The sequence below is a fragment of the Lynx rufus genome, unplaced genomic scaffold (genome assembly GCF_022079265.1).
Source record: "Lynx rufus isolate CCGP_SWC_20201006 ecotype Redwood Valley unplaced genomic scaffold, mLynRuf1.p SCAF_3, whole genome shotgun sequence".
Lineage (NCBI taxonomy): Eukaryota > Metazoa > Chordata > Mammalia > Carnivora > Felidae > Lynx > Lynx rufus.
Window position 1 is genome coordinate 106101919 of NW_025814845.1, and position 24289 is coordinate 106126207.

General features: G+C 38.8%; 1 long non-coding RNA gene across 1 annotated transcript in view; it reads left to right on the plus strand.

The window, feature by feature from the left end:
* Positions 1–24289, plus strand: part of LOC124520060 (uncharacterized) — a 70021-nt gene that overhangs the window by 4248 nt on the left and 41484 nt on the right. Inside the window, exon 3 of the long non-coding RNA XR_006964241.1 lies at positions 234–310. This is a non-coding gene — a long non-coding RNA (uncharacterized LOC124520060). The remainder of the gene's footprint in view (positions 1–233; positions 311–24289) is intronic.

Below are 24289 nucleotides of genomic sequence, written 5' to 3' on the forward strand. Positions count from 1 at the left end.
CAGTTTGAAAACTACTAAGTTTAAGACAATAAAATTATGTAGGGAATACAGTGTAGTTGCAGGGGATTCTGTTAACGCTCTTAGCCTCTTGGGCCTCTTGGCCTCTTCCCCATTGGCAAGATGCTGAATGGTGAGAAACTAGGTGAGAAAGCTCAGCCTTGTGGCCAGTTTTACTCTTGGAGCAAGGCTGCCATCAGGAATCATGCCTTCTGGTCTGTTTCTTTTTACTGCAGATTTTACAGGGACATGTCTTCAAGTGGGTGGAGGGGAGAGTCTCTGTCATCCTGCTCTGCCAGTCAGTGACTCAGTGGTAAGTATGCCTGCTCCCATTGGTGGTGCCTTGTTCCCAGCATCAGCTTTATCAGTAAGAGTGATAATTCTCAGCTGTCTACTGTTTTGCCTGTTTTTCAGTTTGTTCACAACTTGGTAGGAAGAAGGATGTGGTTTACTGTGTCCCCTAAATACTCTCCATTCTTAATAGTGCTATGAATGTTAACACAATAAATATGTACTGTGAGTTTTCCTGAGTTCTTTTAGCCATGAAGTTATTATCAATGCTGCTTGCTTTTTTTCCTAATAGATTTGTGCATAGCAGTAAGTGTAGTTTGTTTTCAAATGTTATTTTCCAAGAGACTATCACTGGGCAATATACATAAAACATCAGAAGAGTTAAGTTCAGGAGAAAAAGAATTGCTCTGTAGCCTTAAAGAGTTCTTTAACATACACTATGTCCCAAGTTTCACAGAAGGTGAATGAATACATTAATGGGTTGACTGAGGAAATTGGGCTTGTTATTCTGTTTCTTCCTGTGCTATAATTTACCTAGGTTGCTAAGCCTTAGTTTGAACATTCATAAAACAATGGTATAAAGTATGGCCATTATATGAGAAAATAAGATTATAAAGCAAAATAAGGAAGTGATAACTAATAGAAGCTCTGGGCATAAATATCTCTCCAATTTCAAGGAAATGGCACTTTTTAAAGGGACACAAACCTACGTTCTCTAAGCACTTGGGTCTTTATAAAATGACCTATGTTTTTGATTGCAAAAAAATCTGTCAAGTTTAAAAGGTTTAATTTAACACAAAATAAACTCTTCTTGAATTCTCTACAATGGATTTGTGCAGATAATTCAAGTATTGTCCTACACTAGCAGAAATTTTGACTGACTTTGACTTTGTTGTGGTTATTGAAAGGAAGTTCTCCAGTAGAACCCTGCTTTTTAAAAGGAAACAGGTTCAGGAATTTCTGACAAGAAGAACCAAAAGTTTTGATTCTTCTTTTCCTCTTGCCTCTAACATCTAATTTAACATCAAGTCCTATTGACCCTGTTTCCAAAATAGTATATCAAACATGACCAACCACTTCTCCATAGGTCTACTGCTACTATCCTAGTATAAAATCAGTTGCTCTGATTTGGACAATGACAACAGCTTCTTGTTTGTCCATTCTTACCTTCTTTGTCATTAACCATTTAACAATATAAATCAGACTCTATCACTTCTCCATCTATACTTCGCTAATGTCTTTCTTTTGCATTGTAATAAAATCCAAACTCCTTATCATGGCCTATATCATCTATTCTACACCTACCTTATGGTCACTCTCCTATTACCTTCCTTGCTTATTATGTTCCAGCCATATTGTTTTTCCATCTTTGTTTGAATATTCCAAGCTCATTCCTATCTTAGATTTTCTAAGGCCTGACTGAGAATATTCTCATCACTTAGGACTCAGCTCAAATGTTCACCCCTCAAAGAAGCTGATGTATGTCTAAAGAGCTCTTACTCTGTCTCCCTCAACTTCAATCATTCCCTATCCTGCTTAATTTTCTTTATCACATTTAGCACTACCTGAAATTATCTTATTTTTACATGTTTATTTTCAATCCCTCTGCTCACCCCCAATAGAATGTGATTCCATGATGGTAGAGCTGTTGGTCCTGTTTCCTGCTGTGTTGTCACAGTTTAGAATGAAGGTTGTCATTGATGGGAGTTATTAAATATTTGCTGAATGAGTGAATGAATTTTGCCAGTTTTTGCCAGCATATGGAGGTTTTTCCCTCTAGGGCAGAACTTAACCAAGCTACAAGATTGACATATAAAACCCTTATGTCAATATGTTAGTTTTCAGTGAGCAATATAACTGTCACATGGACTCAGACTTGCACTGATATGACCTGTTGAGGATTTTCTGCCTATGGGCTGACAAACAAAGGACTGGAGATTAAAGCAGAGACTTTTTGGGAAAAAATAGAATACAAGAAATGGGAATTAGATGGCTTGTATAGTTAAATATATCCATTTATTTAACAAATGTTTATAGGTATCTGACTGTGTTCTGTGCTAGGTACTGAAGAATCAACAAGGAATAATATCAAGTACCAGCCTTTATGGGTTTGCAGTCTAGTTGGGGAAGCTGGTGATAAACTGACAATTACAAATAAATGTCAAAAGTACTCTTTTTAGGTTAATGTCAGGGTGATATGTTTAGACCTAGAAGGGAAACTGAGCCTTGGGGGACTGAAGTGAGTTTCCCAGGAAATGTTATTTGAGCTCTGAGGAATTAGCCAGGCAGAACAAGGAATGGCATGGTGGGGGAAGGGTAGTGCTGGCAGAAGCTGCAGTCCAACCAAAGGTCTAGAACCTGGAGAAAGCAGGGCTTTCTAAAAACTCCAAGTAGATCTATGTGGCTGGAGTTTGAGGTTGGAGCGGGGTAGGGTGAGAAGGCTGGTGATAAGAGCCATGGACTTCGGTTTGGACTTTATCCTGATAAGAGGTAAAAGGGAGCCATAGAAAGTTTTTGTTTTGGTGGAGAGATGGAGTTCTTCTTTCACATTGCCAGAGTACAGCCAGTACTTTGCATTCTTTTGTCACAAAGATTTTTCCATGAACATCTGGGTAAGGTCCACACTCCTTTTCCTTGCACACAAGACCTTTCCTTTGCTCACTCTCAGCCTTATATCTGCTGCTCTCCATTGTGTATTCTGTGCTCTAACCTGCCAAATTTCTCAGTTTCCAGACTCACTCTCCAATCTTTAATTATGCTTTTGTATCCCCCATTCCTGTTAGTACCCTCACCCACCCCGCTTCCAAAAAATGTTATTGGATTATTCTTCAAACTACAAAACTACATGTTCTTTGCAACAAGCCAAACAAAACAAATGTGCAAAGAAAAAGTTAAAACTTTCTTTCTTCCTCTCACCATTAAACCCATGTACAATGTGCTTAAAATATTTTTATGCTCTGAATGCTCAACTATATTTAATAAATACTCTAAAATATTTTTAACTAACGTAGATCTATGCTATAAAATTTGTACAGCTTTCACCCCCATTCCCCAAACAATATGGGCATCATTCCAGTACCTGCTGGATGTCAGACCCTATGTTTTATCTCATTTCCTGCACAACTAACATATGAGGTAGATACTCTTATCCCCAGTGGGTAGATGAGGAACTGAGATGTGATTAGTTTGCCCAAGGTTGCACAGCTAGTGATTGTGGGAGCAGCAATTTGAACTTGGGGAATGTAGCTCTCAAGTCCACAGTGCTAGCCACTGACTTTTACTGTCTCCCAAATAACGCTATTTTTGTTCTTTTTAATAACTGCACAATGTTTATATTCAGACTTTATTTGGTCACGCCCCTACTGGTGAATGTTGAGGGTTATGTGTGTGTGTGTGTGTGTGTGTGCGTGCATGTGTTTTGCCACTACTTAAAATGCCTCAATATGTAATTCTCCAAAGTGGGATTTGAGGTCAGAAGGCTCTCCAAAGTGGGATTTGAGGTAAGAGGGCTCATTCATTCATTTATTTTTAAACAAAATCCAAACAAAAAAGCACCATTAGGATAACTGTGAATGCCTTTAAATAATGACTTTTTAATTATATAAATATTTTATTTTTTATTAATTTTTTTTATTTTATTTATTTATTTATTTATTTATTTATTTAGAAAGAGCATGAGCAGGGGAGGGGCAGAGATAGAGGGAGACAGAGAATCTGAAGCAGGCTCCAGGCTCTGAGCTGTTAGCACAGAGCATGATGTGGGGTTTGAACTCACAAACCGTGAGATCATGACCTGAGCTGAAGTCGGATGCTTAACCGACTGAGCCACTGATGTACCCTATATAAAGATTTTATATAAACAGTCTTTCATTATTACGTACATTGTTAAGACTCTGAATTTTGACAAACTGAGTTTAGCTGAGCTACCTGTAATAGCTTAGCTAATTATTTGCATTTGTATCCAGAAATGCATATTTTTGTACCCAATTATCATAGTGAATATGCTAGTTATTTGCTAGCTTACTTTGTTTTGGAGACAAATGTGTCCAATCTTATTCAATAATTGTATAACACATTTCAACACTTCAAAAACAGTGCCTGGGACTAGTATACAGCATGGTAGTTTATTCAGAGGTTGTTTCTTATATGGATTTTTTCTCCTGACTATACCTTCAGCTTATGTCTTAGTTTGTCATTATCTCTTATAGCAGAAAGTGCTCCCTAAATGACAGTTGATAAGTAAGTTATTAATATTGTTTTAAATACATTTTTTCTTGCATTACTGAATGTTCTTCCCCTTTAGAGAGAAACCTTGAAGATTTTATTTTTCATTTAGCTTTATGTATGTCTTCAGAGAAGAAAACTAAATCCTATTGTTTTCATAAATAGCTATCTAATATCAGTTCTGAATTATTTTCTTGTTAATTAAAGAATAACCCAGATAGAAGTGCTAACTGGCATAATGATAGTTTGCCTTTGTATTTTAGAACCTATTGGCCACCAATTAATACTGCATCTTGGTAGATATCTTCCTTCCCATCTCAGACAATAAGTTTCAAATGGTACAAATAAAGAATGTACAATATTATCATCAATTTCTCCCAAAACTTTGAACAACCTCACCATGAATGACATTTATGTACTACATTTTTTTTAACCTACAGGCTACCATGTGGGGAAAAAAATATGAGAAGGTTTTATTGACTAGATTTATTTTAATATTGAACATTTTTTTTGACATTATCTGAGCTTGTGCACCGAAGATGTGACACAGGGTCAGAACTAGGGCAGGGATGCACTTATTTCAAATTCAGAATTTAAGAGGGTGCCAAATAGCTCTGTAATCAAGGTATATCCTATTTTGGTGTAATACTTTTTGAATAAAAATTAAGGCCAAAACATTAAAAATTTAAGTAAAGATCAGAAGAGATCTACATTCTGGTTTTGGGGGGGACCATTAATCTGTTTGAATACTGGGTGAAAAATGAGTGGAAAAGGAGAGATCTCGCTGTTTTCTTCTTTGGTTTAAAGACAAAATGGATCTAAACTTAATACCCCATCTCATACATAGCATCATTAGATTAGCATTATTTCAGTCAACATGGTAACTTTAATGAATTGAAACCATTATCTTCTATCATCTATATTTACTGTATAAACATATCATTATCTTACCTATAAATTTGTTTAAAGTATTACACCACTTGGAAAGCTGAATGGAAATTTACAAAGAAATACAGCTGACCCTTGAACAGCACAGTTTTGAAATGTGGAGGTATACTTACACAGGGATTTTTGGGCATACTTATTTTTATTATACATAGTCAAACTGTTATGATTCAAGGGTTATGTATGTAGCATTCTAACACCCCACTTATACTTATTGATATTTTTAGCTTCTTAAGGTTTTCTTTTTTTTGGCACTGCGGTTGATAAAACAGCACACCTTCATTTTGATATGCTGCTGGACTTCAGGTGAGGTTGAGAATTTTTCTGTATGTTTTTGAGATATTTGCATTTCTTCTTCTATGATCTGTCCATTCATTTCCTCTTTTGTGAATTTTTTTTTGTTGTTGGATTGCTTGTCCTTTATCATTTTTTTGGTGGGGGGGATGTTTATAGTAGTAGTAATATTAACCTTTTTTTCTAACATGTGTTCAAATAGTTTTTCCTCTTTTACATTCACTTGTCTTGATTTTTTAAAAGGCATCTTTTAACTTATAGAAATGTTTAATTTTTTATGTGGTTAAATCTGTTGGTCTTTCCCTTCATGGCTTTTGGGCTTCCTGAAATTGACAGATTTTTGGTATCTCTTTTCATTAAAGATTGGGACAGCCAGCCAAGACTCTTTGGAGAGTGCTTGATGGGCTTTGATAACTTTTGTCTCAGGCTCTTTTACTTGTGTTGCTACCTCCCACTCTCCTTCTTCTGAGGAATCTGTTCTTTTTTAGGATTTGTTATTACATTCAAGCAAAGCCTTTCTGACCTAGGAGTCATTTGTCACTTATAAAAGTGTGCTTGCATATCTTTGCTCTGATTCACTGTGCAGATTTTCTGTTTTTCTCCTTGTTTTAAGAAGCAATCACCATGTGGTCTTCTATTTTATGCTTTGTGTATTGGGCCATCTGCAGCCTCTGAGTTATTAAGCTTTTTAGAGGCACTCTAATGGGGAGGCATGCCCTTGGTATAAGAACTGTGGATGGTGAAGATAAATTGGTAATGTGGAGGTCATGGGCTTAATGGTGAGTTTGATTCTTTGATTATACCTGTATAATCCTGGGAGGTTGTTATAAGCCTCAGAGCCTTTTCCCATAAAATGGAAGTGATAATAATACTGCTCTGAGGCTACTTTTTGACAGTGCAAGAAAGGCCTCTAACTTCTTTCTTTTTGGTCATGTTTCAAGAATATTTTAATGAGGTGAGGTCTTCACAAATTACCTTGGTACCCCTTTTGGCAAAACAAATTCTTTTATTTGCTGTCAGCCCATAAAAGAAGGATAAAATTTCTTGGCCTTAAAGACTGAAATCCTTTACGGAGTGTCTGGAATGAACTGCCCTTATTTCATTATTGAAAAGAGAAACTTTTAAACTCTTAGTGGAAATTAAATTTGAGACCATTTTACACAAACCATGGCTTAGGACCAAACATAGAGCATACGTAGGTAAAGGATAGACATGAGGGAGAAGAGTCTGGCCTGCATTTTGGTGGATTTCAAAATGTGCACAGAATTTGTTCCACATCTTCATTAGTGGGCTCAAAGAAAAGAAAGTTACAAGGGATCTAGAGTTACCACCTGTGCCTGCCCCCTGCCCTCAAGCTGGTGATCATAAAACCAATTTATGAATGCAGTTTGTTAAATTGCTCAACTGATAGTATTTCTGGATGTTAACTAATTTTAGAGGATTTGGGGCTAGGTATAGGGAGCTGAGAAGTGGATCTCAGGAGAAGTGGATCTCAGGAGAACTTATGCCTGACCCTGTGTAATGATCTGCTTTATTCTTTGCCTCCCACATCCACATTTGAGGCAGCATAGACCTGAATCCGGTAGACAGGAGGAAAGAGGACTGTCAAAACCAGATCCTAGTTTAAAAGCCTTGCTGTCCTTCAAGCTCAGGCCTTGACGGGTTCAGACTTTATGCATGAAATCAAAGCAACTAACATATTTGAATGCCATGTTAAGACACTGTGAGATGGTGAGTGTATATGTAAGGGAGAGAAAGAAAGAGAAGGGGTAAAGGAGACGGAATAGTGGGTATAGAATTAAGGCAAAGTTCTTGCCCTCAAGTAGCAGAAACAGTTAACTCAAATGCCTAGAAGGCCAACTACATTAAGTTAGTCAAGTGGTTTTGCACATATAAGAAAAACAACATAGTGAGCAGGATGAATGACAACAGATACTTGTGTCACTAACAAAGGAGGTGGTGGGGGCTATGGCAAACTGAAGTGTGCCATCTCTGTTTACCAGGAGTAGCCCATGCAATGATCTAGCAGATCTAGTTCTCAAAGTAGGGTTCCTGGACCAGCAGCATCAGACTTGCCTGGAAATTTATTAGACATTCTAGTTTTCAGGCTATCCCTGACCTACTGAATCAGAAAATCTGAGAGTGGAGTCCTGCATTCTATATTTTAACAATCTCTCTGTGATTCTTTTTTATAATTTTTTTTTCAACGTTTATTTATTTTTGGGACAGAGAGAGACAGAGCATGAACGGGGGAGGGGCAGAGAGAGAGGGAGACACAGAATCGGAAACAGGCTCCAGGCTCTGAGCCATCAGCCCAGAGCCTGACGCGGGGCTCGAACTCACGGACCGCGAGATCGTGACCTGGCTGAAGTCGGACGCTTAACCGACTGCGCCACCCAGGCGCCCCAATCTCTCTGTGATTCTGATGCTCCCTAAAATTTGAGTGCTGCTTTGTGGGAATTTGGACCCAGTGTTACCAGATTTTTTGCTTTTTCAAAAAGATGCTAGAAAACTAAATTTTTATGGAACTATACAGATTTTTAGATATTAAAAACTACAGAGAGTATATGTAATTTGGGGAGGGCCGTAGAAAACTACTTGTATAGGCCACACTGTAACCAAAGAAAGTACATCTGTGGGCCTTGTGGTCTCCATGCCTCCAGTTTCAACTTATGACATAAATCAAATATCATGTTGACAATGAATAACTGAAAATACTGCTGGACTGGAGGCATGACTCTCAGTGAGTATTCATGGGTTGGAGGGAGACAGTGTGGCAGTAGAGTCTGGCAGAGGAGGCTTTTAAAAGCTGCACAAATTCTTCCCCAGCCCAGATGCTTCCTCACTTCCCTCTGTGGTGAAGCTGAAGGATTTTGAACCACTGTACCTCTTGTAAGTCCAGAGTGTCCCTCAGCTGTGCAATAAAGAAGAAAAGAAGACTGTGTCACAGTTCTAGAACACTATGGTTTTTAAACTACTTCCACACCTGTCCTTTCATCACATCTGTCCATGAAACCTGTGCAACAGGTATGACAGGTATTGTCTCCTTTAGAGCTGCCCAAATAGGCTGGGTGAGGTTAAGTGATTTGCCTGAAGACACCCAGTTTGTAAGGAGTAAACATGAGACTAGATACCTAATCTTATAACTTCTAGAGTTTTTCTCCCATACATAGTTCCACGTATTTACGTGTACTGGTTTATCCCTACCACCAGTAATTCTTAAAAGGATCTGATGTGGCTTGCTTTATTATGACTGGTGACTGACTTTTACCATGTGTTATGATCAAGCCCCAGCCAATCTCCTCCCTGGCTTGGTGTGCTGCCTGGGGCCCCAGATCGTCTTCCTTTTGCCTCCTGTGAAACCCAAATACCAGTCACCATTCTTGGGACCCTTGGCCATCACCACCTCTGCACTTGGGCTGTATCTATTTGGAGTTCCTGGTTTCCCTCTTCTGGCCTGTCTTGCCACCCACTAAGCCTCAGGGGGGATACTCTGAGTCCAGAGCTGTTTCTAGTACAGGTGATAGGTTACATGGACATCGGTTGTCTAACTGAACTGAGCTCATTTTGCATAAGCTGCTGAATAGCTGCCATAGCAGTGGCTTTCTGACACACGGCAAATCTGGATGATAAACAATGTACATTACCAGGGGAGTGAGAATTTAGAATTCTTCAAGTATTCTCCCCAGTCTAGCTTAAAATAGAGTAGTCATGCATCTGCATAGCACTACCAGCAGAATTGTAGTAGTTTGTAATTTCTAGGATCCATTAAATACTACTTTGAGGAATTCTGGAATGCATTGTGGCTTATCTTCCACACAGTCTCTTTTTTTTTTTTTAACTTTATGTATTTATTTTGAGAGAGAGAAAGCACACATGGAAGGGACAGAGGGAGGGAGAGAGAATCCCAAGCAGGCTTTGCACAATCAGCGTGGAGCCCAATGCCGGGCTCAAACCCGTGAACTGTGAGATCATGACCTGAACCAAAGTTGGACGCCTAACTGACTGAGTCACCCAGGCACTCCCCCACACAGTCTTTTGAAGGGGGCTAGGATTAGGGAAAGACACATGCAGAGAAACATAGAGACAGAGACAGAGAAAGACACACAGAGACACAGAGTGAGAGAGAGACAAAGGGAGAGAGAGACAGAGAGGTAACTACCTAGCGAGTATGAAAGTCCTGCTGTGTGTATTTGTAGAAGGAAATGGAGAAGGTTCCTTTTGCTAGCACCTTGCTTTTGCCAGGATTGGCTTCATTACAGTTTTCTTAATCAGGGATAGCAGATCCCCAGTGGGAAGGGTGTATTTCAGCCTTATCTTGGATGCTTCCTTACTTTACTTGACTTAATTCAAAACTACAAACAGCTTAGTGTGTAGCTTGTACCATTTCCTTTGCATATAATGAAAATTTTATTTTAAAAAAGTCCCCATAACCATTTTTGCTGTTTTTCTACAGTAAGAGTAATCAAAAGAGAATTCTAAATACTTTATGAGCCATTTTTACTTGACAAAATAGTTTTTCTGAGCCAGACCTCTCTCTCTGAAACTTAGGGGCAGGAGAACTAGACTTTTATAGGAAAACTATGAATTCTTGTACATTGTCATATACTGCTCAAGGCCTTTTAAAAATAATTTTTTACTTTTCTTATTTTCATTAGATGTAATGGTAAAACCCAGTTACTATCCTCAAAATAAGGAGAGCATCAAATCTCAAACCGAAATATAAAAAGAAATTTCTTATTGATTCTGCTTGAATCTTCCTAGTGAAAATATTAAGCAGAAAAATTATCATATAGGAAAGCCATCTTTGATTTCAGTACAGATTTCAAACATCATATTTTTAAACTTGGGGAGAGATGTGTAAATTCAGTTTTTCCCATTGGCCTAGACTCAAGCACCTGCCTTTCTGTTGTGCAGTTACGTCCCCATTAACAAATGATCTGGAAGTAAAATCCTTTAGTCAGCTGTGGTCAAACAGGAAAATCTTCATGAAGTATTCCAGACAGGAAAGCATGTGCTCAGCCAGGTCTGCCTGAGAACAAACAGCATCATTAAGGACCCTCAGGCAGTAGCATCTGTCTCTCTGTCTGTCTGTCTACACTCCTCTGCAGATCAGCAAGGTTGCAAGTCCTCACAGTTTCTCTTTGGGTCTCTATTTTTTCCTTTTTCTGCCATTTCCTTCTCTTGGTCATGATTCTCCCCACCATCACAGGGCTGGGCTCTAGCCCTTCCCTCCAATATCAGTTGTTTTCACGCATTGTCAGGCTGCCAGATTCTCCTTTCTAGAGCCTGGGATCCTCTTTGTGATAATTCTTCCTGTCCCACCTTTAGGCACTCTCTCCTCCTCCCTCTATCAAAACATGAAAGGATCATAAGGCCCAGATAGGATGGTTCCAGCTGTACACTACTGCCATTGAGCTGTTCTGGGGAGAAGGTGTGTAGGACTAACCATGGTGTACTTTCTGGAGGCTGAGGTGCCTCATCCTCAGGCAGTGAAGATGGCAGCAAAGACCCAGGCCACCTGTAGACAGTGAAGTCCCATGAAGCAGGTCCTGCCCATTCCTGTCTCTTGTGTCCTTACTCCCTTGAATTTGCACTCACCTTCCCTCTGCCTTAGAGAGTTCCATTGCATATTTTATGTTTTAAGAATGTCCAGTGCTATTTTAATAAACATTTAATTCTGTTTTCATACTGTATAAAATACTTTTTCAGAAATTGGGATAAGACTCTCAATAAATTGGGATGAAGACTCTCAATGCTTTTTGTATTATTTCCATGTCTAAAAATAGTTTAGGGGCACCTGGATGGCTCAGTTGGGTAAGCACCCTACTCTTGATTTTGGCTCAGGTTGTTATCTCATGGTCATGGGATCGAGCTCCACTCCATGTAGGGCTCTGTGCTGACAGTGTGGAGCCTGGTTGGGATTCTGTCTCTCCCTCTTTCTCTGTCCCTCCCCTGTTCTCTCTCTCTCTCGATAAATAAATAAACTTAAAAAAATAAATAAAAATGAGTTTATTACAAAGAAATATGTTGATGGACTATAATATCTTTATTAATAGAAGAAATTTTAGTAAACTGACTCAATTGTCACTGAGGAATATTTTAATTTGCTTTATGACAAAATAGAAATAGCAAGTAATACATTAACAATAGTTAATTTTTATTTATTACATCCGTATTAAAATAAAAATAAAGGAAAAAAAATATAGAAAACTTTACTTATAATCCTACCACTCCATATTATTTGTTTTTATCTTCCTATGCTCCCTTCTAGGCCCACACAATGTATTTGTGAAGCTGCTGGATACGGTTCCTAACGCACTTCTATGGTAGAGGAATTCTTGTGAAAAGTTGTATTACATTTGGGGGTTGTATTCAAATTAGGTTTTAGTAGTATCCACCTGTTTAATTAGCTGCATTAACCAGCTTTAGTCTACTATCTCAGAACTTTGGCTGTACTATTGTAATATTGAGATTCATTTTTTTTTTTTTTGGTGGTGGTGGAGCTATGATTTTATTACCACCAGCATATGGAAGAAAAGCTTTGTGACACTAAGATTTTCATTGTATGTTTCACTATATATAGTGAGTTTGTGGGTATTAATAGGCCTTTACATGTAAGAGTTGAAATCCCTCTTTATCTTGGATTCCTGTGTCCTGTGAACATCATGGAAAATTTTCTGCTCAAGATAGGCAGTGGATTGGGTCTAAAGTAATTATCTACCTTGTCATATTCCTAATGCATATTCCCAAACTTAGGGGACAAACAACTCTGGCTTCTCCCTCTTCCTGGTTTTCTTTCTGAAATTGCAGATTTCTTTTTTTTTAAATTTTTTTAATGTTTATTCTTGAGACAGACAGAGCGTGAACAGGGGAGGGGCAGAGAGAGAGAGAGACACAATCTAAAACAGGCTCCAGGCTCTGAGCTGTCAGCACAGAGCCCGACACGGGGCTCGAACCCACGAACTGTGAGATCATGACCTGAGCCGAAGTCAGATGCTTAACCAACTGACCCACCCAGGTTCCCCTGAAATTGCAGATTTCTTGTCTTGGTGTTTACGAAGATTGCCTGATTACCAAAATCATCTAAAGTACAGGAGAAAAACAATTTCCCCGGGCCCTTTTCAGAGCTTTTGAATCAGAATTCTGAGGGGTGGCTTGTTTTAAATAGGCACCCTAGTAATTTTTACAATCTAGGCAAATCTGGGAAGCAGTCATTTATTTGAAGCCAGTTCATAGCTGCTGGCTCACACATTTGCTCTGCCCACATTTAAAGAGAGGAAGCCAGCAATTCCATCCTTGGGAGACCAACAGCTGTGTAGGTCCTGTCCTTATTCCACTCCATATATGGCTGTGGCCATGACTATATGAAATATAGCACAGGAGAGCAGGCCAGTATGGGAAGATGATCCACTCCCCCCATACACACCCAATGTCATCATACAGAAGTCTACCACAACCTTCAGTTTTGCCAGTGAAGAAGGAGAAATATATAGGTGGGGTTATTTTCTCTGCATCACTTACAACTTTGGAATTGTGTTCCTTACAGAAATTTTAATTATGTACATGATGGGATATATGCATGTGTGTGTGTGTGTGTGTTTAGAATTTTTCTTTATGCTTTTTTTCATGTGGTTACTGGGTTATTTTAATGTTTATTTTTGAGAGAGAGACAGAGCATGAGCAGTGGAGGGGCAGAGAGAGGAGACACAGAATCTGAAGCAGGCTTCAGTCTCTGAGCTGTCAACAAAGAGCCCAACCCCAGGCTTGAACTCACTGACTGTGAGCTCATGAACTGAGCCAAACTTGGAAGCTTAACCCACTGAGTCACCCAGGCTCTCCAGTTATTGGTTTATTTTAAATTCAGTTTATGCACTGAAAAATTGCTCCTTTATTAATTCCAGTGCTATTAATTTGAAAGTTAAGCAGAGTTTATACAACTCTAGGTCATTGCCCACATCTGGAATAGTATTCTCTGAAGTAGGCTGGTCCCAAAGTTGTGAAATAATGGGGCTTTTTGAGTTTGCACTTATTTCTTGAGTCTCTCTCCTTGCCCTGGGGGATCAGGGCCCTCCTGTTGTCCTCTAGCTGCCCATCCTATCTACGCTCCCCACCCCCCTTCCCTGGCAGTGCCCCATGCTCCAAAATTATCTTTCCCTCCCTTTTAAGTTCTTCTGAGTCAAAAGATAAAAATAGAATAACAACGGTAAAACATAACCCAGTAACTCTCATTCCCTAGATTTAGCGATCTCAGACAGCTGGTAGAAAGAAAAGAATGGATGAAATGAATTCATGCCATGGTGAGAATGACTGATTGGATGACTTACTACATTAACACACTATCTCAGGGACATTCACATTTTAAAACAGTGCTTATTAAGTTCAAGGAATAAGTTCCAAATACAGGCTATTAAGCAGTTTTAAGAAGATGGGTAATTTAGGGGCAGAGGGATCTTTAAATCACACCACAAGGGCCATAGTTCACTCTACTACCCAAGTTCAGCCGTTGCTCTTGGAAACACGTTGATATGGTATTCAGCCAGGAAGGCCGGGAAACATGCTTGGGTTGGGTTAAAGGGCAATTCCAGGCCTTTATCCCCACCCTCTTGGTCTCTCTCTCATCTCCAGCAGGGCACTACATGGGTGCATTCTCTGCAGGGTGCGTTGTCACAAGAATTAACAGATCACCTGCTAATGCAGGGTCCACCCCAGCAGAAGGAGCCAGGAAGGCCCTCATATTTTCATTATTTAAGTATGTTCACTTGTGGGCTAGAGGGTGTCAGTTACTGCCCTTTCATGTAGACAGAATCAAGAACCTTTGGCACCGGCTGTTATCGCTGTGTATAAAGGTTAAAAATTGACTGGAAGAAAATGTGGTACTTTATTCTCCCTCGTGTCAGTTGAAAGTTTATTTCTATGTGTTTTTGTGTCACTGAAATAATAAACAACCAGGCAGGCCTTTTTTTTTTTTCATTGAAGAATTCTGCATTAGGAAATGAAAATATTTTACCAAGTAAATGCAGAATGATTGATAGAGCAAGCATACTATACCTCTGCACATAAGTCTGTGTGTTATGAGATATGCTTCCTGCCATCCTTGGGTCCTTAGGTATCATGACTACTTGATGATTTTCAGTGATGGGATAGACCTACAGAAACAAGGCTGGACATGGCTCTCTTGAATTTTAGTTTTCCCTCCTCCCTCACCTATTTAGTACTTCCTATACAAAGCAAAAATCTGAAATGTTGGCAGCAGAACTTGGATGGGCCTGATTTCCGTCTGCAAGGTGTACTGAATAATACTGAAGAAACCTTTTTGTCTCAAGAGCAATGATTTTTCTGAGTGACTTTGACGCTCTGAGTGATTTCTTTTGAGTTAGGGTGTTTAAATTACTCATTCTTCAACTGTACTGAAAGAAGCAAGTGTACACATTTTATTATGAAACAGCAAAGAGTTTATCAGTAATAGCTGATACAACTGGGTGCCAGGCTCTGTTCTGCTTAATGTGTGTCATATCTACTTCTCACAACAACCTTGTGAATGTTTGCCGTTTTTGTTGCTGTTTATAGATAGGGAAACTGAAGCATGGGGAGTTTGGGTGATTTCAACAAGGTTCTACGCTGGGCTTATGGTCCTACTGGGAAGTGGACGTGGGCAGCATTACTTCACAGTGTTCATACTTAGCCACAGAGCCATACTGCCTCTTTAGCAACAACAACAAAAAGCCTAGAAGAATACACTGCAACCTGGTGTATTGTTGAGAGGACAGGTCCTCTCTAGGATTATGAGAAGGGGGCCAGAAGGAATATTTGCTTTGTCTGTATCATTTGAATTTCTATTTATGATGACAATATATTCATGTATTACTTAATATAATTGAAACTTTTTAAAAGTTTATTTCTTTATTTTGAGAGAGACACGTGTGTATGAGCAGGAGAGGGGCAGAGAAAGAGGAAGAGAGAGAATTCCAAGCAGGCTCCTTGTGGGACTTGATCCCACAAACCATGAGATCATGACCTGAGCTGTCAGATACTTAACTGACTGAGCCACCCAGGCACCTCTATAATTGAAACTTTTTTTTTTTTAATAATTGAAACTTTTAAAGTTAAAATTGTTAAAGTCCTGGGGCACCTGGGTAGCTCAGTCAGTTAAGTGTCTGACTTTGGCTCAGGTCATTATCTCACGGTTTGTGAGCTCAAGCCCCACGTTGAGCTCTGTGCTGGCAGCTCAGAGCCTGGAGCCTGCTTCAGATTCTGTGTCTCCCTCTCTCTCTGCCCCTCCCCTGCTCACGCTCTGTCTCTCTCAAAAATAAATAAATCTTAAAAAATTTTATAAAAATTGTTAAAGTCCTAGGTCAGGTTATTAATTTTCATAAATTCATTGCTACTTAAAAAAAATTATCAATTACACTCTCTGGTAAGGAAGTAGGTATTGTATTAAGGAGATCATTTAACACAGTGTTCTTGGTTTTTAGATGAGGAACCTGAGGTTACATGTCTTGCTTAAGCTCACAGAACTAGTTTGTGACAGAACAGGTATCCTGACACTGAATTTTGTGTGCTTTCTACTGCAGTTTTTGGGACATATCTTAGGTGGAATAAAATATACAGATATTAAGTGAACAGTCTGAGTTTCAACAAATGCATGCACTCACATAACTGATTTCAGAGCTGAGATATGTAGCATTTCCATTAACCCTAAAATTTCACTTGTGCTAGAGATCTCTTTGAAAACTTTACTCTTGTTCATTTGTATTAGTAAGAATCCAAGTGCTTACATTTCATATGTATCCACACATTTTATAGTTCTCAGCATAGATACACCTTAGTGTGTATATATGTTGGGTACTTCCTTTCTACATTTTCACAAAGTCCCATGCTCTCCTTATACTTTACAAGCCAGTTCCTCATTGCTGAAATTGCTAATTGGTGTTCCTTGTTTACAGTCATTCACACAAGTTGGTCTTTAGCCTGACATAATTATCATTACATAAATAATTATTCTTCATTTGGTCCTCAAGCTCCCCAACACATTTATAGTGAAAGTACTATCTTTTTTTGTTGGCTTGTTTTTTAACTAAGCAGTTCCTATATTAATATCTTAGAGATTTGGTAAGAATAAAACATAGTTACTAAAACCCATGCATTTGAACATGAACAAGTTTGGTCTTCAGTTCATTCTGTTAAGTAGAAAAGCTTATCATTCTCTTTCTCCGTTTACTTTGCTCTGTGTGTGTGTGTGTGTGTGTGTGTGTGTGTGTGTGTGTGTGTCTGTCTGAGAACTGTTATCTGGCAATGGTACCAATATGCTAATAGTGATTTTCAAAACTGATTCCATATTAACAAGTATGGAAAATGACCTCTGGCGTGAGTGGATCTCAATCCATGTAAGTTTGACATCTAAAACAGTATAGTTTTGGGACGCCTTCCAACTTTGGCTTGGATCATGATCTCATGTCCGTGAGTTTGAGCCCCATGTCGGGCTGTGTGCTGACAGCTTAGAGCCTGGAGCCTACTTTGGATTCTGTGTCCCCCCTTTCTCTCTTCCCCTCTCCCGCTCACCTGGGTGGCTCAGGCAGTTAAGCATCCAACCCTTGATTTTTAGCTCAGGTCATAACTGCATGGGGTTTGTGAGATTCAAGCCCTGCATTGGGCTTGTCCCTCACAACGTGGAGCCTGCCTGGGATTCTCTTTCTCTCTCTCTCTCTCTCTCTCTGCCCCTCCCCTGCATATATACATGCATGTGTGCATCTCTCTGTCTCTCTCAAAAATAAATAAAAGAATGTACAGTTTATATTTCAGTTTGTCAGTTGTCTCAATATTGTTTTTTTCTGCCATTTCTTCCCTCTAGCTCAGTATCCAGTCCAAGATCATGTATTGCATTTAGTCTTATCTCTTTAATTTCCTTCAGTCAGGAAGAACTCCTCACCTTTCTTTGTCTTTTCTGGCACTGACATATTTGAATAACATGGGCCAATTATATTATATTCCTCAATTTGGGTTTGTGTGATGTTTCCTCATGTTTAGATTCAGATTTCCTCATGAGTGGATGTGTGGCTAGACGACTGCAAAAGAAATGAGGTATCCTTCTTGGGGAATGGCATCATGTTAATATTGAACACTTGATGAAAGTGTTGTCTGATCTCTCTACAGTACAGTAACTGTTTTCTCTTTTACAACTGATAAAGCAATCTGGGGTGAGATGTGTTAAGAGCACATAAACATCATGCTCCTCATCTCACTCTTTCCCCTAGACTTAGCATCTATCTCAGTTCCTCTTCAAAGTCACAGTTGCCAAGACTTATTTACATATACCCTAGGTAAACAGAAAAACTGAATGATTTTGCTGAGGCTGTCCCTTTGCCTGTAATACTCCCATCCAAAGCTGTCTAGTTTGCATTACAATTTAAACCTATCTCAAAATGCTGTCTACCTCCCTGTCTATAACTAGAGTTAATGTCTTCCACTTTGACATCCAGGAGCACTTTCTAATTTTCTTGGGACACATATTAATTTCTCCTTTGTGCTTGAAACTAATGTGGTATACTTCCCTGATCCAACTTACCAGACAACAAGTGTCTTGACAGTATGGACTGTGTCTTAATCATTTCTGCATCCTCTGTAGAGCCCCAAAAAGGCAATCAATGGGAAGTTCGTGATCAGTGTTTATTCATTAAATGCATATTTACTCCTACTACACACCTCTTCTAATGTCCTAGTTGAATACCCAACTGCATATTTAAAAAAACTCAATTTCATCTGCTTAACATCCTACACCCTTTGTTTAACATGTTGCTATTTTGCCCTTGAAAAATGGAAAACTTCAGTGTCATTTCTGTATTCTTAGCTCAGGTGTTAAGAGTGTTGTTGAGTAAATGAATTGCTTTCTTATCGTTAGGATTTGTGTTTGATGTTTCCATCTAAGTCTTTCACTAGGGCACTGGGCCAACTTTTCATTGCTTTGATAAGAAGGCATGATGAGGTCTGCTCTTCCTCGGAGGCATTCTTGTAACACTCATTAAGGATAACTCCATATGCATATTGATAGGAGAATAGATCCCTACCTAACAATTCCCTTCTGTACAGGTTTTAGAAAGTGAAAATATAACCTGCCAAAATCACAGGAGTTAGGAGCCTAGGTTATTAATTTGTTCAGATAGTATTAATTTGTTCTTCCAAGACATGTAAGAACAAGCATTAGTTTGTAAGTTTAATGAATGATTGAAAGAACCAAAATTCTAAGTAGGTCAATCAAATCTTGTGGTACAACTTACTTGCAATAAATTATATGGGGAAAAGTCCAGACAGATGACACTGAACTGTTTGTTATTTAATATGGAAAATATATAAATTACATAAAATTCATCTTTTCTAAAGTGCATTTTTTTAAGTTTTCAAAATGGATGAAGCCACATCATTCTTTGTAGTGGGGCTTTTCTTTAGAATATGAACTGATATATTATTTTTTTAATAATTTAAAAATTGTAGCATAGTTTTAGATTTCCAGAAAAGTTGCAAGGAAGTACAGAAAACTCCTGTATACTCTTTACCCAATTTCCCCTATTGCTAACAATCTATATCACTATGCACTTTTGTCACAAGTTAAAAATAAACATTGGGGGGTACATTATTATTAACATAATGCTTTATTTAGATTTCACCAGTTTTTCTCTAATGCCCTTTGTTGTTGTTGTTCTGGGATCCCACCCAAGACATTTACATTTAGTCATTCTGCCTCCCTAGCCTCTTCTGGTCTGTGACAGATTCTCAGACTTTCCTTGCCTTAATGACTGTACAGTTTTAGAAGTACTGTTCAGGTTTGTTTGCAGAATGCTCCTCAAGTTTGGATCGCTTCAGTGTTTTTCTCATGATTAGACAGAGGTCATGGGTTTTTAGGAAGAAGACCACAAACACATAGTGTCATTCTCATTATACCATATTAAGGTTACATATCCAGGTAATTCATCATGTTGATGTTACTTTTGATCACCTGGCCAAGGTAGTCAACCTTTCTCCACTGTAAAGTTACTTCTTCCTCCATTTCCATATTCTTCCCTTGGAAGCCAGTCACTGTGTCCAGTCTACTCTAAAGGGGGAAGGAGGTGGGAAGTTAAATGCCACTTCTTGAAGAGGAGAGTATCAACATAAAGTATTTGGAATTCTTTTGTAAGGGAGATTTGTCTCTTCTTTTTTATTTTTTTTTAAATTTTTTTTTTCAACGTTTATTTATTTTTGGGACAGAGAGAGACAGAGCATGAACGGGGGAGGGGCAGAGAGAGGGAGACACAGAATCAGAAACAGGCTCCAGGCTCTGAGCCATCAGCCCAGAGCCCGACGCGGGGCTCGAACTCACGGACCGCGAGATCGTGACCTGGCTGAAGTCGGACGCTTAACCGACTGCGCCACCCAGGCGCCCCTGTCTCTTCTTTTTTAAAAAATTTCTTTCAGCCATTTATTTACGCCAGTATGGACCCATGGATATTTATTTTATACTTTGGGTATAATACAATATTTTGTTATTTATTGGTTGCTCAAATTGCTCCAGCTTTAGCCATTGGGAACTCTTTCGGCTGGTTCCTGTATCTCATGCTCCTATGATTTTGTTTTTTGAGCACTTCCTTACTTTCTAGTACTACAAGATGCTCCAGGCTATCTTGTATATTCTCTGCTTCAGGCCTAGAATCAGCCATTTCTCCAAAGAGCCTTGTTCATTTTATAGGAAGATGGTATTAGAGACAAAGTTCTGGCTCATATTTTGATAATATAATTATAACAAATATTGGAAATGAAAGTGAGAGAAAGTGAAGATGTGGTAGGGGGCATAGGCTTTGATGATAGCCCCTGACTTGAAATCATTACTGTCATGAGTAGTCTGATCACCATTCCCAGTTTTCATGGAAGTGAGAGGTTTCCAGGGATGTGGGGCTCTCCGTGATGTAACAAGGATGAATTGGCCACCTTAGTCATGAAATTGGTTATGTTTCATGGTTGCAAGGGACAAAAACCCAAATAAAGCTACCTCAGTTTAAAAAGGGAATTTAATGATTCATTTAACTGGGAAAGCTAAGGATGTATGGGTTTCAGGCAGAGCTGGATCCAGAGATCAAATGATATATTTAGGGCTCCCTCTGACTCCATGTTTCAGCTCCACTTCCCTCTGTGTGTTGGTTTTTTCTTAGACTCTGCTTGTGGGATTTAAGGGAGAAGAACAGCTGTCTTCATTCCCTAGGATAGGGGATCAAAAGTGAAATATCTAGAAGGGTGAGGCATGTAGTGTAAATGAGGAGAACAGGCTGGGTGGAGGACATTAGAGAGTGATGGGAACTTTCAGAGGGAAGCTTTAGTTATTAATGCTATGCAGGAATGCAAGTTCACTATTGTCAGATACTGCCAATGTTTCAAAATAAGACAGAAATATGAAATCCTGATTTTTAAATGTTGGTAAATAATTCAATTAAATACAAACAAAATTATTCATACCAAGAAAATACACTCATGGAGCATATGGCTCTGACTTACCAGAAGGACTCTTGAAGGGCTCACCTTCATGAGTCCATGGCTGTTTCCTGACTGCCTCAGGGCATAGTTGGGCACATACCTGCAAAAGGTGGTTTTCCCTTAGTAGTCTCAGGATACATTTACTGTTTTTGAAAATAGATCCATTTGAATAGCCTAGTGCTACTAGGAATTTATCCAAAGGATACAGGAGTGCTGATTCATAGGGGCACATGTACCCCAATGTTTATAACAGCACTTTCAACAATAGCCAAATTATGCAAAGAGCCTAAATGTCCATCAACTGATGAATGGATAAAGAAGATGTGGTTTATATATACAATGGAATACTACTTGGCAATGAAAAAGAATGAAGTCTGTCCATTTGCAGCAACGTGGATGGAACTGGAGGGTATCATGCTAAATGAAATAAGTCAGTCAGAGAAAGACAGATATCATGTTTTCACTCATATGTGGAACTTGAGAAACTTAACAGAAGATCATGGGGGAAGGGAAGGGGAAAAATAGGTATAAACAGAGAGGGAGGGAGGCAAACTATAAGAGACTCTTAAATACAGAGAACAACTGAGGATTGACGGAGTGGTGGGGGAGAGGGAAAATGGGTGATGGGCATTGAGGAGGGCACTTGTTGGGATGAGCACTTTGTGTTGTATGTAAGTGATGAATCATGGGAATCTACCCCCAAAACCAAGAGCACACTGTACACACTGTATGTTAGCCAATTTGACAATAAATTATATTTAAAAAAAATGAATGGCCTAGTGCTTGAAAGTTCACTGTGTATAAACTATCCTTCAAGTAGCATCTTTCATTAAAATATATGGATTTGTAAACTTATGTGTAGAAGCATATGGGAATAACCTTTCACTTAACTGCCTAAAACTATAGTATTTTAAACTATAATATGTATAATGGCTCCCTTCAAGTAACATATTCTTTTAATAAGATGCAGTGTTGGTAATCTCAAGTGTGGAAACACACTGGGATAGCCAAGTGCTAAACTGCTTGAAATTACATGGTGTATAATGCATCCTTCAAGTACCATCTTCTTTTTTTTTTTTATATATATATATGAAATTTATTGACAAATTGGTTTCCATACAACACCCAGTGCTCATCCCAAAAGGTGCCCTCCTCAATACCCATCACCCATCCTCCCCTCCCTCCCACCCCCCATCAACCCTCAGTTTGTTCTCAGTTTCCAACAGTCTCTTATGCTTTGGCTCTCTCCCACTCTAACCTCTTTTTTTTTTTTCCCTTCCCCTCCCCCATGGGTTCCTGTTAAGTTTCTCAGGATCCACATAAGAGTGAAACCATATGGTATCTGTCTTTCTCTGTATGGCTTATTTCACTTAGCATTACACTCTCCAGTTCCATCCACGTTGCTACAAAAGGCCATATTTCATTTTTTCTCATTGCCATGTAGTATTCCATTGTGTATATAAACCACAATTTCTTTATCCATTCATCAGTTGATGGACATTTACTTCTTTTATTAACATATATGTGGTTGTAAACTGATATTTAGAAGCATAAATGAGTGCTTAACTGCTTGGGGGAAAAATAGATCCCACTTAAGTTAATAGTTGCAAAATTTATCAAGTGCTTATTATGTGCCAGGCATTGTGCTAAGCAATTTACACATCTCTTTTAGTCCTTAAAATAACAAGTTACTATTAACTTCCCTGCAGATGGAGAAACTGAGAACAGAGAGATTATCTATCTTCCTTGATGCTCCACAGCTGAGGGGCCAAGGTAGGATTTAGACCTCTCTTGGGGTCTGATTCTAGAGCTCAGATTGTTTGTCCCTTTGCTGTATTGCTTCAAATGGCTGAAGACTAGAGACATCTTAATATCTCAGAGTCAGAGATCGGTGATAAAAGGAACCTTAGAGATTAGCCAGTATGTTGGCTTATTGATAGGGAAATTGAGACTGCAAGCAAGGAGTGACTTGCTTGCAGTCAATAAGGTCTCAAAGGCTATCAGTGGCTGAACTGGGGTAAGTCCAAAGCCATTTTGCTGCACCATGTAGCTTCTGGGACTTGCTAACTACAAGGATTGAAAGTCCATGGTGGGTTTTACAAAGCGTTCTGAAGCCTCGACAATTTATCCCTGCCATTCCTATTTCTGAATTGAAATATTTTTCATCTCTCATGTACTAGGCTCTTCAGAGGGGGAAATATTTCCTTGTGTTTTTAACCAAGAAAGAAGATTACAACAATTATTTTTCTCTAAAATGATAATTTCATCCATAAGCTCAGCCATCACTGTGATTTGAGGGAGAGGCCAAAGTTGGGTGGAGAGGATACTTCATGGCTGTGATAAATATGTCTTTAAGACCTTTATGTCAATTCCTAAGAGATAGGTTGCCAAAGCCTTGAAAGCTACATTTTGTCTACATAGATAAATGATCATAATGATCAGTTTCAAAAACACTAAATTCCAGTGTATGATTTCTTAAATATATACACATGTGAATTTAGCAGATATTTATAGATGGCCTTTTAGGTGCAAAGAATTTTTCTGGGTCCTTTGAGGGTATAAAAATTAATAGGGAATTATTCCCATCTTCAAGGAGCTTATTACATAGTAGAGAAGGCAGATATATAAGCCCTTAATTACAATAGAATAAGAGTCACAAAAATAAAACTTTTGAAGAAGTACTAGAAAAAGAACAATAAAATCCAACTCAGAAGATCAGAGAAGATTTTCCAAAAAATTTAAGCTGGACTTTGAAGCCTGGTCAGTTGGAGGATGAAAGCTCTATGGACAAAAAAGAGCATATGAGTAAAGATGTAAAGGTGAGACACAGGGTGTGTTTAAAACAAACAAACAAACAAACAAACACAAAAAACATGTAATAGGGACACCTGGGAGGCTTAGTCAGTTGAGCAGCCAACTCTTGATTTTGGCTCAGATCATGATCCCAGTGTCGTGGGATTGAGCCCCATGTCAGGTTCCGTGCTGAGTGTGGAACTTGCTTGGTATTCTCTCTCTCCCTCTATGCCTCTCCCTTGCTCAC